Source organism: Nothoprocta perdicaria, unplaced genomic scaffold (assembly GCF_003342845.1).
Source record: "Nothoprocta perdicaria isolate Ctin4 unplaced genomic scaffold, notPer1 scaffold_12, whole genome shotgun sequence".
NCBI lineage: Eukaryota > Metazoa > Chordata > Aves > Tinamiformes > Tinamidae > Nothoprocta > Nothoprocta perdicaria.
Window position 1 is genome coordinate 6239833 of NW_020454316.1, and position 13862 is coordinate 6253694.

A 13862-nucleotide genomic window follows, 5' to 3' on the forward strand; every position below is an offset into this window, starting at 1 on the left:
GCTGGTTTGATCTATCATGCATATCACTCACAGTTCATCTTCATTCAGTCGTTTACTTCAGGAAAATCTCAGAATAGGCTGTTCAGGGAAGACAATTTCTACTGACGCCTCCTTGGTTTCCTTTTACAACAGCTGCATTAGTACCATGTCATATTTAACAAAGCACTTTGTAAGCATTCATTAATCATGGAGCACCCCCGAGAGCGGCGTTATGTAATGTTTAATCTGCTCGGCAAAGGCTGCAAGTACAAGAAACCTCTCAAARTCTTATCAGCTTTGCAATAAGGAATGATGTGTTTAAGTCCAGCGCATCCAAGCCCCTCCRTCGCCCCCGTCTTTTCCCCACTGGTTGCAACAGAGACGTGTTTAAGCCCACAGGGAAAGAGAGGCTCCTCACGCCAATSTCAGAGCAGGCCTCAGAAAACTCATCCTTAGACAACCTCAGAGGGGAAAACGAGAGAGCTGTGAGCCTCAGGTAGTGACTTTGTGCCATCTGCGTCAAGTGGATTCCAATAAAGATGTTCTATTGCCCAATATTYTGCTTTAATACTGGTTACTTAGTATTCATTTATAATAACTGAAACAGTAAAGGCAGAAGAGAATCCCCTGAACAATTTGTATGAAAGGTCTCCTTTGTATCCTCTTTTTTACATCTTTCCATGTGCAGCACAACTGCACAAAGTGCTCTATGCAATGTTATTATAAACTCTCACAACTACTGATAATTTGCRCATTAAATCCTTTCTTTCTCCTACTCCTCAACAGACGATTTCTAAATTCAAAAATCCTTCAGAAGTGCAAAGTCAGACACACTTTGCACTTGCCTTACCAGAGGAATATACATGATATTTGTGCATGAAGCTGACAACAATCAATCTCCAGTATCACTTTTGGGGCCAAATTAGTTGTACCAGGATGGCCACCTGCATCCGGTAGCCTGGGACCGACAAAGCTGTTGCCAGTTGCATTTCAACGTGCTCCTTCTCTTCCCAAGATGGATATGACAAATGCAAGGGCAATCCTGCTTTTTATTTTTCCCCTCTCACAGAATCTACAAGTCACTGAAGCATTAAAAAAAAAGTCAGCATTTCCTAGCACACAGGCCAGCTCCAACAACTTCCATTAGCAAACAGCAGCAAACGAAGGTTCAGGCAATAAATCCACAGGGGATCCAAGGGGCTACTCTGCATTTAGCTGCTGGCTTTGGCTAACTAAATAAAGTCCATCAGAAACTAGGATGCCTAAAAGACCACTTAGTCCCTCCATTTTCCACCCCATCCTTCTTGGGGACAACATCCATTGCCTGCCCCCAAGGACGATGCCCTGGAGCTGCGACTCTTCCCTGACCTTCCCCCTCTCTCCTTTCCTTTTTACCACCTCTGAACCAGGGGGCAGGCAAATGCCGCTGCGCCCAGGCACTTCATYCAGGATGAAACTTAAAGGTTTCCTGGGCCTGATGCAGTCGGCACAAACACCACGTACACATGGCGCACACTTGCCAATGACTACAGAACAACATAATGCACAGAGAGCCCATCTGAGGTGGAAACAGAGGATTTGGGTCACAAACTGAGCTCCCGGCTCTAGAGAGAGGAACAGGGACCTGCTACAAAGCTGCTCTGTGATGCTGGGTGCTCCCGCATGGGACACACTTTACTTCAAATCCATTCCATGGAGAAGGAGTTGGGCAGCTCCTTCTTCCAAAGCRGAGGTCCTCCACTTCTCACATTAGCCCCGTGCATGCTATATCCTATATAGCATGGACACTATAGCATCCATCAGCTACATGGGAGACTCTGAGASGGGGGCCAAAAGCACTAACCATCTCCAGCCTCTGAAGGACCCACAAGTMTGGGAGAGCGCTGCTCTGGAGCCCTGCTAGCTCTGGCCAGGACTTGGATTAGAGGAGCCAGAGCAGTAAAACGCACCTTGTCACAGCAGAGATAAGCAGCAAGGAATAGAATGAAAATGAAGTATAGAAATAGCTAGGACATGCGGTGAGCAGAGTTCAGCAGCAATGGAAGCAACGTGGTGAGGAACAGGACAATACGTTCACGTGGACAAGCCAAGAGACACCCAAGACCAAACGAAGGCCCCAGAGACCAAGCAGGTGGGATCGAGACAGCGCAGGGAAGCTAAACAGAGAGTTACAACTAGCTCCTTCCCTCCTGCTGCTCACTTGCCTCGTGTTTTCTGCAAGAAATGGAGAGGCTGGCTCAAGAGAGCTACATTTTCAGAAATATGCACACTTATCTGAAGATCAGGGGATCCTTTTAGTCGTATTATTCCATCGCTTAGTTGGTACATACTGATCTGCCTTCTGATACAGACAGGTCAAGTTCAAGTCAATTTGGCTTGAGAAGTGGCCAACTTCACTCATTCCAGAGTGCATTTAGCTTTCAGTGAAAGAAATCACCACTTTTAGGCTTTCTTTTAGTTTCAGACAGTCCAGTCTCAAATTCCAGTTATTAGTATCTCAGTTACAATACTTAAAAAGCTTCACTGGCACTTGCTGTACTAGCAAGAACTCTACAGTCTTTAAACACTGCCCCCCCCACACCCATTTAACTAGTATGCTATTTAGTCATACCTTGCTTAGGAGATTTTAATTCATTCTTCAGGTATGGACTTGCTCCTTTATATTACTTTTATTATTAGCTGGTACAGTCAGGCAAAAGCTGAACAACAGAATTAAACTACGAGGACAACAGAGTTGCATATTTAAAGCCTGCTATCCACCCTATCGGCTCTTAAAAAAAAAAAAAAAGAAGGCTCACACTTGCAAGCTGCATTATATATGCTAGTTATAAGGGTTTCGGCAGCACTCCTTCTTGAAAGGATCTATTTAAATGTTGTATGGCGTATTTTCTCTTTGGGAATATCTTTGCAGTGTTTCATCTTTCTCTGCCATCAAAAAAGTACTGGAGATACTGCAATCCACTGGAGGTTACATATTCTAGGGCTCCCTGGCAGCTGCTGGCTGCTTTCACATTTTCTGACATCACCACCAAATCTAGTGCCTCATTTATAACCTTATTCAGTAAAGTCTCAGGCAAATACCTTCGTTCTTGCTCTGTTTCTTGAATTAGCTGTACAAACGCATCCGAGCGTTGACACGTAACATCAGGGAAGTGCTATCAATTAGCAAGACAAGGAAATGAAGACACCTGAGTGCCAACCTGAGTCCTGACACTGGCAGCTAATAACTGCACAGTCCCTGGGTCAGGGCTGCAGGGCTTGGGAAGTGTTTCTGCAGTGCAAAAAAAAAAACAGGTTGATTTTTTTTCCCCCCACTCTCCTCTTCAAGGCACAGTACAATGCACATGGCTGTTTTCTTGCTTATTATTTTTGCTTCTGGAAACTCTGGCAAGGCATGAATATGGARTGTCCTCTTTTCAGATCATATGGGGTCCTTAGGATGAGGCATATCACAGTGCTGACTCACAATTGCATCACCTCTTCAGAGAGAAGAAAAAGATTACAGCAATGCACAAAACCACCTCAGTAAATTCTGACTGATGCATCTATTCCTCTAGCATAAGCCGCATTTGCCCACGTTGCAGTTCAAACTGCCTTCGGATATAAATCATTTATAATGAGTGGGAAATACAAGATGACTTGGGGAACCGAGGTTAGCCCAAGTTTGAAGCAAGATATGATTCTTTAATGCCAGATAGCAGAGAAGCAGGGTACTGAGGCCCACGTGAGTAATATCAAAGCGCAGGGGCAGGGATGGGGACACGCAGGCCAGTATCACTGAGCAAGCCCTGCCCTGGGTAGGGTTACTCGGCTATGGGAGGTATCAGAGCACCGTGGCTATCAGGGGCTGAGCAACCGCTGCCTGTTTCCCACCTGCCTTTTCCCCTGCCCAGCAGCCAGGGCTGGGTGCAGCTGCAGAGGGGAGGCCACACACCAGGGAGGCATCTCAAGGGCTTGCAGTCTGGATTGAGCCCTCCCGCGGGCCCCGACCACCCCGAGCTCATCCTGCCTCCTTCCCGGAGCCAAGGCCGTCAGAAGCAGCCCAAGAGGTCGGGCTGGTGAGAGCAAGGCACAGATCAYGGTTTGCGTTCGAGAAACATCTCTGCCTTCAGCACACTATACCGCAAGTTTTTATAAACTAGAGCTCTGGGAGCAGGGGAGCTCTTTGCTGCTGGTGGCAAGAAGAAAAGAAAGGAAGAGGGGGAAAAAAAATACAGATGTGTCAGCTTGCCTGAGAGCAATTCATGTACCAGCAAAGGAAAATCTCTGCTGGCGCCTCTGCTTATTTATCCCCCTGCTCTCCCTTTTTCTTGTTTGCACAACAGAACGGAAAGCACTGTCGAGCAGAAAGCTGTTGCTATACAACATACCACACTACAACAAGCAGCCTCCAAAGAAAAGCAGCTGTACGTTAGGAGATCACTTCCCAATTTTATAAAAGGTGGCAGCGGATGTGCAGGAGCAGATTAGTCCCTTGGAGAAAAGGCCAACCTGCTTCACTTACAGATTTGGATTACAAACACACCTTTCATTATTTCACCTGATATTTATGTATATACACACAGAAGCCTTACAGTAAACCTGCATGCAAAACCTGCTATTAAATATGCAATACTCAGAAAAATTCAGGACATGGAACAACACTGAAAATCAGCAGTTAGAATAAGGAGAAACAAGGGCAGCTCCCTGGAGCCCGCCTCACTTCAGCCTTCCCTGGGAGCTGCAGGGATGGGCTCCAGCCCTTCCTTGGGAGCTGCTGGGCTCCGCAAGGCAGCTCGTAGGAACATCACCRCGCTCGTCCTGGTCACATCAGCCCCTAAGGAAATGGCTGGTCCTGCCACATGCCGTGGGCAGCACAATCAGGCTGGTCTGCAACACGGAGAGGAATGTAGCCCCGCAAGGCTGCCCATCTCCCTGGAAAGCAGCCCTTTGCCAGCCGTGCCAACCACAGCCGAGCTTGCAGAGAGGAGCTCACAGGCTCCAGCTGTACAAAATATCAGAAAAAAGTGGCCCAAGTTCAGTAAAGCCAACCTGCAAGGACATGAGAGACCCCAGTGAGTGGASGGGTCTGTTGATGGGGCACCAGGGTTTTGCCATTTGCACTCACCCTTGGTTTCTTTCTCCTCTCCAGACCACCTCATCACTCTGACATGATGAACAGGAGGAAACATGAAAGCCTTCTCTGCACGCTGAGGGCCAACAGACACCGACTGGGCGATCAGACTGGCCTTCACTTTGGAATTAATGCCCCTGAGCAGAGGCTGGGTTGCAATAAGAAGGCCTAAAAGATTTGCTCAGGTCGAGGTTTAAGCTCTGTTAGATGTGTTTGACAGCTCAAGGGTGCCCAGGCAAACCGAGGATGAGAGGAAGGAGTAAGATGACAAGAGACACGGATTGACTGCAAGGGCTGTGGCACATCCCCACTGTGCCCACCTGCAGGAACCACTGCCAGCTCCACAGCTCACCTTACAAGCCCCACAGCCACCTCTTCTGCTCAACCGCGGCGATGTCCTGGGAAAGGGACCATGCCAGAGCATCAGGGGGACATATGGATTTCAGACCAGCCAGCTCTGGTTGCAGCCCTCACCTTTTCACCAGCAGAAAAGGGCAGGCAACCTTATCTTTGCAACCATATCTGCCTATCTTCTTTCTCATGTGGGACAAGTTGCACAGGTGACCCTCACCACCAGCCGCTGCTCAAGGAGGCTTTCGTGTTCCCCACCACTCCCCTGCGGCTTGTGCTCAGCCACGTTTTGTTTATAGCGGCCAAGGGGTCCAGCAGGGAGGATCCACAGCCCAACCCCTCCACAATCCTCACAGAGGCTGCAGCCTGGAGTTCCCACCCCGTTTCCTTCCCGCAGGCTTCATTTCAGCTGCTTGGCTGCTAGAGCCAGCAGCAGCTCCCACGGCAGGAGRTGGCACGTGAGGCAGCCCAAGGCGCCACGGCGCTCGCCTCGCTGGCGGCCCCGCTCCACCGGCCTCCCCGTGAGCCTGACGCGCACCCCAGCACCAAGCGCCCACCGTGGGGCGGCCTCGCGGCCCTGCACGAGCACCGCGGTGCTCCACTGCGCCTTGATCACGGCTGCAGCACCACAGAAGCGCTCCTCTAATCAAGTCTAAATTAAATGCATATTTAGCAATTTTAATTATAGCATTCCCCAAAATGTTGTTCCTTCCATGAATTATTTATTTTGTATATAGCTCCAGTATTTTTAAAACAGCAGCAAATCAGCACTCTAGGAAGGTACCTTAGCAGGTCCCCCCCCCCCCCCCCAAACTAAGATCTTCTTCATCGTCTCGGCTGCCATCCATTCAGGGCTTTTGGAGTAAAATGAGCAAAGAACACTCAAAACACATCAGCCCAATTAAAAAGTACTTTTCTGAGAATACCCCCCTCTGGAAGGGTTCTTTTTATTAACAGCCCACAGGTAATATTTGCTCTGTTGGCGCTCCAGAGGCCAACCTGCTGCAGCAACTCGGAGAGTCTAGAGAGGCTCTGTTTTAGAGAGTCTAAAAATAGGTATTTCCCTGTTAGAAGGTGAGCTTAAAGCTCCTGAAAGATGCTAGTTAAAACTACAGTGCAGTGGTAGTAGCCAGATGCTCTGCTCAATGCATGTAAGCTGCTTTCAAGGACACGTCCTCATGTGCACACCGATTAGCGCTCAAGGCCAGCAGAGCAGTTAACCAGGAACCAACAAGAAGCAGGTATATAAATCCCAGGGATTTTTAGGAAGGATGATCTGAAAGTTAATTAAGTTTACCAGGAACCTTAGTTACACTGGCTCAGATTTGGCAAAATATCTAAGGGAAAAAAGACAGGGCAGAAGTTAAGCTTTGAGTTTGCACGTGGATAATGCCTTGCAATGCGAGATCTTTATTTTACGTCCACGTGCAGGTCTCTGGTCACCTGTGTTCCAGCTTACCTGTCTGTTAAGCGGATACCATAGCACTTGCTGGGATGTGACAAAGCACAAGTAATACTGCAACCCTTCGAGACCCCTGAATAAGAAGTGATACGAGCACAGGTATTACTTTAACAAAATACCATTATGTTATATAGGCAATTAGTGTCATTGGAGCTAGGCACAGGAAGTTTATATTGGTGCAGCTCCCTGCTGAGTCCAGTACCAATCAATCATTACAGTGGCAATAAATTACTTGATACACAACTTAAGTTTTGACTACTGCTTATAAAATGTAGCACAAGTGACAGGTTGAATTTCCAGTGACATCTGAATTTAATTCATCAGCCACCTTTGACAAATGGCAACACAGAGGGACTGGAGAGAGGAAATCAATGTAGTAAAGCTTCCTCTGGAAAGGAGTGATTTTATTTCAGTTATCCATCATAAACCCCATTGAAATCATTAAGGACAGGGGAACAGAARTGTGGAACAGGATCTAGGCATAAGCACAAGGGGATACTTTGTAGAGTCTGCTTTCCTTACAGTTCCTTAAGGATATATACAGCCGAACATCTTACAGCAAAGGCTATTTTAATACTTTAATGCTAATGCCAATCAAACTAAGCTCTCTGTGATTAAAAGTCTGTGTCCAAAGAAATGTTCCCCAATATTCCATATTATTAAATCAAAATCTACTGCTTAGATTTTAAAACATTTCAAGTTAGTTTCAGACAAATGATTCAGATTTTGAAGAGCTTCCTTTAAACAAAACCCACACACATACATGACAGATGGTGTTATATGCATAATACACAGCCAATAGTAGTGAGCTATATATGTATTTTATATCTTTGACTGCTTTTCAAGATAAGAATAGGTTGCATTTCTCTTGAACAGTTAGCCACAAATCTGGCAGGGGACCCGAGAGCTACAGAGGCAGACAGACAGCTCAGAAGTGGGTTGGAGATTCCCAGACAYGAGTGCTTTGTAGCCAACTTGTTCCCTTCTTTACATCCCAAGTTTTTGGRAGACTGTTTCCATGTAGTCACACAAATAATACCAATGCAACTGCTAGGTGACAGTCTCCAGGTGCAGTGCAGAGACCACTTCTTGCTGGGGTCTGACTTCTTTCTTTAAAAGAGAGAGAGATGGGCTATGGCCATGGTGCMCAGGCCTCATTTGGAGCTCACTGAAGACCTAAACGTGTTCAAGTCACCCAGAGTTTTTCCTAGAGAGTCTCCAGACCACACACTGACCAAACAGTGCCAGAGACCTGACAATATCCCTGCCTGAAGGGAGAGACAACTTAGTACATAGAGTATGGGTTTGGACACCGGAGCAAAGACGCCAGGCTCTGTTAAATGGAAGTAGCTAAATCACAGTCCAATCTAACCTCTGATTCCAGAGTTATTATTTACACTGCTTAAATTTATGTTCCTCATATCGAGAGCTAAAGACCTTGCTCCATAGAGCTGAGAAGCTACACTACCTCCTAGAGGAATTTGCTTCTTTGTGATTACTTAAGCTTGGCCCATTAAAAAACAAACAAACAAAAAAACATGCTGCTGAAAGGGAGCTCAAAAGGGACAGAAAAATAGAGTAGTCCTGGATAAAAGCAATCCTCGGGACAGAGCATAAGGCTGACTCCACTGTTTACCAGCTGAGATAGAAGAAGAATCACGAAAAAAGCAGCATTCACTAGCTTAGTGCATCTCATCTGCCGGATGGTTGGTAAACACCTAAAGGAAATTTGGAATTTAATATTAAATAAGATGGCTATTCCCAGAGTAAATAATATCTAAGTCTCCTAATGCATGAGAAAACTCATTTCCATTTTTTGCAGCTGTGTCCTTTGCTACGGGCAAACATTACACTTTGGGAAAAATCCTCCTTAGTGCCTCTCTGCTGGAACCAGAGGTCAACGTGAGTTTGGAGTTTAAATCAGTTACCCTACTATAAAGCTGATCCACGAAGACACCAAGGCCATTTCTGATCCATCTCCAAGGAATAACAGATCTGAAACAGATGTCCTCGATGTCAGTGATTCAGCTACCAAGCCTGATGCTATATTTGACACTTAAATCCTACCTGTGATTAACTGGAACATGTGGTTACCTGTCAGATGGATTTTGTTACATAAATAGTCATGCCTTCCAAACTGTAGAAGGTAGATACACCACCTCCATCAAGCAGAAAAGCCAAATTGACATCTGCAGCCTGAGAACTAGCATTAAAATTAGCATTAAATGAAGGCAAAGTTTAAAGCACATTTTTTTTTTTATCCTGGAGAACTGACTCCTCCACATGTTCCCTAAACAAACTCTGTGCAAAACAGTAGTTTTTAGTAGCATAGAGATTAACATGAACACTAATATTTGCTTTCATCAAAGGAGCATATCTGGTCTGTACAGTGCAGTCAGATTTTAAGTAGTGGAAAATTAGAAAAGTTTCTGCAGATGTTATAACAAGTCTGGACAGGGTTTTTGAGTGTAATATATTGTGCTATCCTACATTTGCCTTATCCTAGACCACAATTTAGTTTTTCCATGTCTAAGCAGCACTCTATGGGTCAGATTAGCCAGCAGAGCTTTGCTCCACCCTACRCATTCATGCACATGGAGTAAGGTCCTTAGGGAAGGCTCAGATTTACCGTTATCCATCACATGGATGTTCCTTACCTATCTGCTTCCTCATGGAAGCTCATTGTGCTAATAAATCATTTAGTTGGGTCACTAAGAACCAGGCAGTCACATCCTATGACAGAGGGTGAACCAAGTCACTTGGCAATGAAACTAATCTCCTTACCTCTGAAGGGATGGAGGGAGCAAGCACTCAAGCTTGTGAAATGTAATTAAAAATAAGCATAATCTTCCAAATGACTGTGTGATCTTAATACAAATGCTCCTGGAGCCCTTTTAAGATGTGCCCTATAAAAAAATGGGGCAAAAAGATAACAAAGCTGAAGAAATATTAATGTGGTACTGCCCCAAATTAGTGCAGATTACTTAATGCACCATTAGATACTGTTTGTGGAGCACCACAGATATGAGACAAGTCTTCAGTGCTGACTGAATGACCAGTGCTCTGGTTCATTCAGTTATTTTGAACAGTCYTGAAATGCTTAACCAGGACTGGAGCTCAACACGTGAATGTGATTACACACAAATCTCAAATTTCCTTGAAAGGAAAAAAAGTGAGTTTCAAGCTCTGTTCACTGGGAATAGACAAGGATAATACTCAAGTGCTGAAAAAAAACTTGAAAAAAGAAACCCTGTAAAACTCCAATATATATCACCAATATATATGCAAATATATTTGCATTTTAAACCAAGCTTGTGAATTTTCAAGAGTGCTGAGAATGCCAAAAAACGTATGTAAYAGTATGCTAAATTTGCTGCAAACATGAAATCATCTCCCATCCATTCCTATGGASATCTTTCTAAAAAGCAGCACCCAAGCACCAAGGGAGCACAGCACTGAACTACACTGTGATTCTCCAGTTAGCTCAAATTCCTGCCCATCCTCCATTGCCTTGTAGTTTTTTCAACAAGCCAATTTTTGTGATTTTCACAAAGATGTTGGAGCATGAGCTAACCAGTATTAAGCTTGGGGTTAAAAAAAAAACAAAAAACCCTACAATTAGCTAAGAACACAGAGAGGCTTTTCTTCCTAATCAGTTTTGCATATACCTTTCCCAGCACCTTCAACTCTCTAGGAAAAAAACTCAGTTTTTCTACATAAAGCAGAACACAAAATTTTGAGTAACACAAGAGCCTACAGCTGGTGCTCAAGAGACCAAATCCATATAATCTAGTGAAAATAGCACAGACACTTTCCAAGACTTGTGGCAATGCATTTTCTGGAAGATTTGGCATGGCAGGAAGGGCCACCATAAAGGCTTTACCCAGGGCCAAGACAGCTGTCTTTGGGTACAGAGCCTTGGTCAGCGTCCACTGAAGCCAAAGGAAAAGTTTGTGTAAACTGTGCAGAAGATGCTCCAAATTGAGAGACACAGCCTCAGCTGCAAAGGACATTTTCAGATCACAGCTGATCCCGTCACAGTACAGCCCCAGCTCCAGCAGGGCAGAAGGAGCATCTCAGCAAGGTGCATGGAGCGGGGGCCACAGCAAAGGCCACTAACCACAATGACAGAGGCAGCCACAGACTGTCCTGCAATCTTTACTTTTTCCAGGAAAGCTCACACACYCTTGAGGTGGAAAACAGCCTTTCTACACATCAGTCTTAAACTAGCAGCAGAACTGCTGGAAATACCAACAGCCTCTCACAGCTTGAGGCCAATAACCTGGCGTAACCTCCATCCTGACCTTAAAACTGTGTTCACAGCTGTCCAAAATAGAGTGTGTGAACAGATGTTTGGGAGGAGAGAAAGGAAACATCCGCCCCGTTTTAAGTGCAAATCTTCTATACCTCTATCCCCATGTTCCCAGCTGGGCACCAACCCACCCTCAATTCCATTCCTGCAACGTGGGGGCGGGCAGAGTCACAGCAATCTCCACACTGGATTTCCAGTAACGCASAGCGTGACGCACAGCCCCGTGGCACTCATGCAACCCCCGGGCTAGCATCTCTGTTGTGGCATATAAGCCTACACGCTTGGGGTTATCTGGCTGTCCTAAAAACACTTCCTGAGGGGAGCACTGCACGTGGCTGCATCATACGATGCTGCGGGCACATGTGCGTGGACATGGGATTAGACTAAGCCACTGGTGCCACGCGACACAGCGGGACCAGGGCAAGGAGTCATCTGCCCAAAGCCRGTGCCCAAGGGAAAGCACTAGCTGCTACTTTCATCAAATGTGTGCTTGCTTCCCGCGTTCTCTGCTGACAGATCAAAAACTTTAAATAAAAAATGACCAGTAATTTATTTMGCAAGCAAGTCTTTGAAAAGTTCTTTTGCACAGCTCTCCTTAATTTATGTCACRCAAGACTAACCGTCTTTGGCTCCACATGCTGGACTCAGGCGGTGGCAAGCACAGCTTGAAGTCTTGCTCTGAAGCGCAGCTCTTGGGCACATTTCTAGCTCCACTCCAGGCAGCTTCGCACTTCAACATTTCAGACACTTTGATTCAATTCAGGTTTCATTCCCATTTTCCTGAGTTTCATTCCACTCTTACCCCAGTGTTTTTTTCTTCRGAGTTACCATTATATTACTCATTCTATGTATCACAGTGCTGACCAAGTGGCCATAGTATTTAGGTATATAAAAGATACCCAGTTATAGGGATTTCTTTCCCCAGTATATTTAATAGACATTTTAGGACTTAGTTGTAACATAGCAAGTAGCAATTTYAAGGCACAAATAATAATATGGTTGAAAATCAAAACTGCCACTAAGTGAAGCTCTTGAGGGGCAGAACTCCCTCCCATGCCTCAAATCTCACTTCAGCGAGGACCACAGCATTCTTGTCAAGCAGACYAACTCTGTAAACACTTAAGTTTTTGACAGAGAGGTAATTGAAYAGAAAACTATAAAGACTTGAGCAGAGAAATTCACCGAGCCATAAATCTTGTTGCAAGAAAACCATCTCTCATATACAGAATTCCTTTTTTGGTGGGAAAGGTCAATTTGTTTAAGTCAACTTTAAGAGAATACGCATCTCATTCAAAGTATCTCTCTTCTATACACTCAACACTTCAAACTTCACGTGGAACACCAAGGATTGGAAAGGGTTCCTCAAACAAGGATTATTCCCAAGATCCAACTTAAAGTTTCCTCATTACAGCTCGAGGAGAGGTGTCTGCTCAAAGATGCAGAGATGTAGATCCCACATCTCCCAACACTGTTTCCCAATGTTTCCATCTTCCTTGCTGTTGAACAGACAGCAATGGCACCAACAGCCCCACCTGAAATGAGGCGGCTCTTTGGAAGCCCCATCACCTCCTTCCCTCCAAGCAGGCACGAATCCACAAATCCTTCCCACRGGAGACATCACCTCTCACCCTGCAGCACTCACTGGACAACATCTCCATACATCCGACCGCTCCCTGGGTTCTGAGGACAAGGCTGCAGCCTAAGTCCATAGTTTAAAGACATGCTCCATAGTTTAAAGACAGAAATAGTAGCGTGGAGCCCTGGCTGTTTTCGAGCAGCCACACTCGACTGTTAGCCAGGGTGTCAATGTGAAACATTACGTCTTCCAAAAACATTTGTTAGCAAGCCCAAGCACACCAACTATTGAAAGCAGTGCTAGTGATCTACTGTTTCATGTAAATCACTAAGAGAAAGCAGCACACTCATCTGTTGAACATATAGCTTGGTTCAGCTTAAAGGATCACTGAATAACAAACAAATCAAGTTATAGCAGCATTAGGCACTGTTTAATTCACAGTAGAGAATATATTTAATGACAATAAAACAACAAGGAGGCTCATGATTTCTGTAGCACTTGTCTTGAAGTCATTTATGTAGCAGTGCATGTAAAGAATTGGGTTCAAGCCTACATAAGAGAAGCTGTGTAAAATGTAGTTTTGAAGAGATTGAATCTGATCCTAATCTTACTGGAGTAGCGAGGTGCAAATCCATTGAAGGCATTGGAACAGCAGGAGCATGAGACTAATGCAGGAAAGATCAGCTGTAAGGAACAAGCCCAAAAGTCATCACAGAAAGATGAAAGGAAAACACATTCCATCTCTTTTGAAGCCTCCTTTTCCTAAAATCAGCTGGCTGTATCATAGAAATAGATATCAGCTCAAAATTCTATATTTAAAATGTAGTGTTTAGGTATTTTTCTTCATGAAGTGCAAGGGGAGAGAATAAGAGGGCAGACATCCTTAGATCTGTATCTCTCCCAACTTTTGAGTGCCCAAAACACACAACACTTTCTATAGTTTGATCCACTGCTACTATTTCTTCTCCACAGTTACCATGTCCAAGAGCAGCAAAATCCCCTGGTTCCCTCCAAGAGGCCACCCTCAACCCTTATATACTGTTGGTACCTAGAAAATAAACCTATTTCA